We start from the raw sequence: 6399 nt of genomic DNA, 5'->3' as shown, positions 1-6399 counted from the left end.
AGTCCTAACACGATGACAAAATGGTGTTCACAGAGACATCAAGGCTGAAACAAGCTAATGGGGGGTTTACAATGAAACTCCAGTGTTGTCCTGTAGCATCCAGGGCATGCCGGGGTCACGAACCCTGCGGCAAACCAAGGTGTCAGTCAAAAGGTGTCCTCAGAAAGTTTATTTGAAGCAATATTTATGAGACAGGCATCTGCCATTAAGTGACGATAACGCCTAAGCTTAGTCTACTACACATTTATTTGTCACAATGTGGCACCTCACATATCAACACTCTCCTGTTGGTATTTACGATGCCTTCTACAGGCTCATAGCAAAATGTAGGAACATATGACATTGGATGCCGAACCAAGACAGGGAAATTGGAAATGGCTTGTTTCCACTCTGATTTAGTTTGATAACCTGAAAATGGACAGGTGGTGGGATGCCTATAGTGTGAGATTTTATATAACTCACTTGGCTCTCACAGTGTTTGATTAGATACTAGATCTTAATTACAGACTGTAGATGCAAAATTGTAATGGTTCAAGATTAGCACAAAAAAAATTCTGAGTGATGGTAATAAGTTGGCCAGGTTTCCTAGAGCCTTTATTGCGTAAAGTTCATTGTTAGAAACCTCTTAACCGGTGTCCCATACACGGGACGGTTGAGCTAACATGCACTAAAGTGATTAGCATGACTGTTGCAAGTAACAGCAAACTTTCCAGGATATAGACATGTCTTATATTTTACATTTTAGTCATTTAGCAGACGCTCTTATCCTTCATACAATTTTTTTTTTTTTTTTTTTTTCATAGTGGCCCCCCGTGGGAATCGACCCCACAACCCTGGCATTGCAAGCGCCATGCTCTACACACTGAGCTAGTTACATGGGCAGAAAGCTTAAATTCTTGTTAATCTAACTGCACTGTTCAATTTACAGTAGCTATTTCAGTGGGATACCATGCTATTGTTTGAGGAGAGTGCACAATAACAAAAAAAAGTATCACGGTAACTGCTTTGATACATTCACCTCTGAAGGTAAATAATGAACTTACATTCAGTATTCTTGCTCTGATTTGTCTTCCTAATGGTCCCAGAGATCAAATGTAGCATCGTTTTGTTTGATAAAATCAATTTTATATTCAAATGTAGGAACTAGGTTCTACAGTTTGAACCCCTGCTGTCTCTGGCTCCACACTCACCCCGCCCGGCCATCTAGATGTGTGAAAGTTAGTGTATAAGCTAATGATTCATCATGTATGACATTCCTGGGAGTGTGTAAACTTACATTTTGTATTACCATATCATTTTTATATGTTCTCTATAGTTATGTACTTGAAAATGTATCAATTGACCAATTCGGCAGATTTGGGAAGACTTGATACAAAATAGTCCAGTATTGCAATGCTTCACTGGCTCAAACTTTGCACACACACCGCTGGCATCTAGTGGCCAAAATCTAAATTGCTCCTAAACTGCAATATTATATTGTGGCCTTTCTCTTGCATTTCAAAGATGATTTAAAAAAGACATAATAATACGCATGTTTTTTTGTTTGTATTATCTTTTACCAGATCTAATGTGTTCTATTCTCCTACATTCATTTAAAATTTCCACAAACTTCAAAGTGTTTCTTTTCAAATGGTATCAAGAATATGCATGTCCTTGCTTCAAGTCCTGAGCTACAGGCAGTTAGATTTGGGGATGTCATTTTAGGCGAAAATTTTAAAAAAGGGTCCGATCCTTAAGAGGTTAAAATCTATTGTTAGCTTCTGAGCTGTTTCCTAATAGAAACATTGTTGCAAGGTCACAATTTCAATGTATATATTTTTATTTATCTAAGCCATAATTCCCTCTCTGCTGTGATTTTGATCGTAGAACATGCAAATACAAAGTATGGATCAGCTTGCTTGTTTTGAAATCACATGTGGATGTTATTTTATTTTCATTGCGAGTCGTCAGTGTGGTACAAGTTGCATCGCGGTGCAATCGAGCTCCATTTAGAATGACATGAACAAACAGGATTACCGATATGTGGTTATACATAGACAGGAACACGTTCAAAACGAGAAGCATTCCAGTGGCAAGTTTGTGTCTTTTGTGAGAAGTCCATTGATGTGCCAAGGAAAACTGCGCTATCTCTGGCATTTATAGAAGCTTTGAATGCAGCTGCCACTCTAGGCCCAACCTACCTTTCATTTCTCAACGTGTTCTACACAGCAGGTTAGCAAGACCTCCCAGGCAAATTATTTTGTAAGGCATGCAATATACCAATTAATAAGTAACATCACACTTGAATGGAAATGGAAATGATAAACAATAAGAGTTAATATAGTGACATTTTACACTTTTCGATAATGGCCCCAACTGGAGACCCATGACACTTTTGAATATGGACATGAATTAGTATATCTTGGAAAATGCTACTTGTGACCTCAAAAGGTCTAGGCCTCCTAGTATAATGGCTAACATGTTGGACTCACTGGTTTACCCACCAAATTTGCTACAGTAGTACTTTTCCGCTATTCTAATTGTAGACATTGACAATCCTAGAGCTGTTTAAAAACATCAAAGGCATGCTGGTGCCCCTGTCAAGCATATAGTATTCACTTTGTTACAACTTGCCCTGTTAGATTTATGCCATTGGGTGATTAACCCTTGTCCCTTTTAAAAAGTAGTCCATACCTATTTGATACAGGGAAGGAACGTTAATCTACTCCTCATTCCTCTATATGAGAGGCATCTCAAATCAAATCAAATCAAATTTTATTTGCCACATGCGCCGAATACAACAGGTGTAGACATTACAGTGAAATACTTACAAGCCCTTAACCAACAATGCAGTTTTTAAGAAAAAAATTTAAAGATCCAATAATTAAAGAGTAGCAGTAAAATAAAATAACAGTAGGGAGGTTATATACAGGGGGTACCGGTACAGAGTCAATGTGCAGGGGCACCGGTTAGTCCAGGTAATTGAGGTAATATGTACACTACCGTTCAAAAGTTCGGGGTCACTTAGAGATGTCCTTGTTTTTGAAAGAAAAGCAATTTTTCTGTCCATTAAAATAACATCAAATTGATCAGAAATACAGTGTAGACATTGTTAATGTTGTAAATGGCTATTGTAGCTGGAAAGGGCAGATTTTTTATGGAATATCTACATTGGCGTACAGAGGCCCATTATCAGCAACCATCAGTCCTGTGTTCCAATGGCACGTTGTGTTTGCTAATCCAAGTTTATAATTTTAAAAGGCTAATTAATCATTAGAAAACCCTTTTGCAATTATGTTAGCACAGCTGAAAACGGTTGTGCTGATTAAAGAAGCAATACAACTGGCATTCTTGAGACTAGTTGAGTATCTGGAGCATCAGCAATTGTTGGTTCGATTACAGGCTCAAAATGGCCAGAAACAAATAACTTTCTTCTGAAACTCGTCAGTCTATTTTTGTTCTGAGAAATGAAGGCTATTCCATGCAAGAAATTGCCAAGAAACTGAAGATCTCGTACAACGCTGTGTACTACTCCCTTAACAGAACAGCGCAAACTGGCTCTAAACAGAAGAGAAAGAGGAGTGGGAGGCCCCGGTGCACAAATGAGCAAGGGGACAAATACATTAGAGTCTAGAAAAGAAAAAGCCATATCTCAGACTGGCCAATAAAAATAAAATATTAAGATGGGCAGTCTGAGATATGTATTTTTCTTTGCAACTCTGCCTAGAAGGTCAGCATCCCGGAGTCACCTCTTCACTGTTGACGTTGAGACTGGTGTTTTGCGGGTACTATTTAATGAAGCTGCCAGTTGAGGACCTGTGAGGCATCTGTTTCTCAAACTAGACATTCTAATGTATTTGTCCTCTTGCTCAGTTGTGCACCGGGGCCTCCCACTCCTCTTTCTATTCTGGTTAGAGCCAGTTTGCGCTGTTCTGTTAAGGGAGTAGTACACAGCGTTGTACGAGATCTTCAGTTTCTAGGCAATTTCTCACATGGAATAGCCTTCATTTCTCAGAACAAGAATAAACTGACGAGTTTCAGAAGAAAGATATTTGTTTCTGGCCATTTTGAGCCTGTAATCGAACCCACAATTGCTGATGCTCCAGATACTCAACTAGTCTCAAGAAGGCCAGTTTTATTGCTTCTTTAATCAGCACAACAGTTTTCAGCTGTGCTAACAAAATTGCAAAAGGGTTTTCTAATGATCAATTAGCCTTTTGATGCCCACAGTCATCCAAAAAAGAAAGAAGTGAAGAAGAAGCACATCAGATACTAGAACGGCAGCATCTCTAACTCTTCAGATGGCCATTCCTCCGGGAAAAGGTTTAGGAAAAGATCAAAGCCTCTGTTCTTCTTTTTCTCTCTTTTTCTCCTCTCTTTGACCAGAATTATTCCATTAAGGCGGAATGTGACATAATTACTAAAGATGGTGGTTGTGGAGAGTCTCCTCAGGATTACCAACCTCTCCCCTTTGATGCCCACAGTCGTCCAAATGAGACAGCAGCCGCAACACAAAGCAAAGCCCTCAATAAGGAACCAGTGCAGATGGGCCGGTAGCCAGCGAGTTCACCAGCACCACAAGGCTATAGTTGGAGAACAAATTATTCTACCTCAAACCAACCCCATCCAAACAACACAGCTACAACAACACGTCTCAATAAACGATATGAAGTCATTTCAGATACGGAGGTCTGAGGTGATTCCCCATTACATACTCATCCTAAGTGCAATAGGCAGCTATATGGCCCATGTACATTTACATTACATTTGTATATCCCATTATGTTGATATAAAGCATTGCCGGCGGTGGAGAGATTGTGAATACGTTCAACGCTAATCCCCTTTATCCTGCTGTTAGGGCAGGGTAGTTCCTCAGTCTTCCATAATAGTCGGCAATGAGAAGCTTGAGTAAACGCAATCAATGGAAGATACCGGAATATGCACCACCGAGACTTCCGAAGTCTCTCCCCCTATTTTCTCTTTTCCCTCTCCCGGCATTGGCTTAAACACCCCAACCTTTGTGAGTTCCCGGCAAATTCCATCCGGAACAATGTCATTGATCGGAGATTGGATATTACAAGTGGACAACGATGATTGGGAATGTTATCAGCTTATCAACGATTCAGGATAGTGTTGGGATGAAAAACTGTGACCCTCTCTACTCGCTCCTCTCTCCTAGTGTCATGCTCCTCCTGCTCCTTTGCTTGAGGATTACAATCTCTTCATCCATTATTAATGAAGTTAAACTACTAGTGGCATGCTGAATGTGCTGCATGGGAGATTTGTAGCTAATCCAGCGCAAAACAGCCACAGTCACATAATGAAGGGGAAAAAAGCACAAATGTCAACAGTTTCACACAGGGACTGGATTATAGGCGCCACTTTCGCTCACTCACTCTCTCACACACACACACACACACACACGTTTCCCTGACAGTCCCTCACCAATGGATGAGTGTTTCTTTAGTTGACTAGAGGAAAGGGCCACATCGCTACATAGATCTGTGTTGTTCATCCCATGTTAATATGAACTGTTTTACCATTGTATTTGTGTCTTATTGACTATCATTTGAATACAATACTGATGAAAACATAGTTAATCGACAGATCAACAGAGTCATAGTGGAGATCATCACCAAGACGATGCATGATCAACATGAAGGTTATCATGTTTATCAGTGTGGGGCAATGGGGCATCTGGCAATTGCATGTATGGTGGTTCTGTTGTAAGGGTTTGTGTACACACATATACAATGTAACAGAGGTGAGTAGTACAATGCAGAAGAGACCAATTTTACCCCAATTGGAACCAATTAACATAACTAAAAGGATGCATTCCATTGGTCTTGATAGCAGAATGAGGGTTCGATCGCAAAAGGTGGCAAAGGCTTTATGTGTATCTACCAGCTTTCTCTATCTACCACATTTATCTTCCCCTTTCTTTCCCTCTCCTCTACTACTGTCGACATCTGTCTCTCCATATCTCACTCTCACTCTCTCCATTACGCTCACACTCTCTCTCTCTGCCGCAGTGGACCAATTAAGGCTAAGCTGATTCCGATTGCGCCCTGCGATCCACCTGAGGTACACGGTCAGGGGAGTTAGCCTGTAGCTGATCTGTTTTACATGTTATTGATGAGATGGAAGCATCATGGCCATTTTATTACACCAATTTAATTCTTGGCCGATTTTCCCTTCGGCAGGTTAGTGGCAGTTCGCCATTGATTTTTCATGGAATTGATCAGCGAACTGCTTGAGCAATTTATTGGTCCCCTTGCATCTGTGATTAAGATCACCTTGCAATGTGCCCGTCCGTATCTATGTGTTGATCATTATTTTGCAAGACTGATTGTGGGATCTTGGCACTCGTATGAGAAGGTTGCACTGCGTTCTATAAGCATTGGTTGACTTACTAGTGTA

The sequence above is a fragment of the Coregonus clupeaformis genome, chromosome 2 (assembly GCF_020615455.1).
Source record: "Coregonus clupeaformis isolate EN_2021a chromosome 2, ASM2061545v1, whole genome shotgun sequence".
In the NCBI taxonomy this organism is placed as follows: domain Eukaryota; kingdom Metazoa; phylum Chordata; class Actinopteri; order Salmoniformes; family Salmonidae; genus Coregonus; species Coregonus clupeaformis.
The sequence above is the reverse complement of the archived record's forward strand: the minus strand, read 5'-3'. Positions refer to the sequence as shown.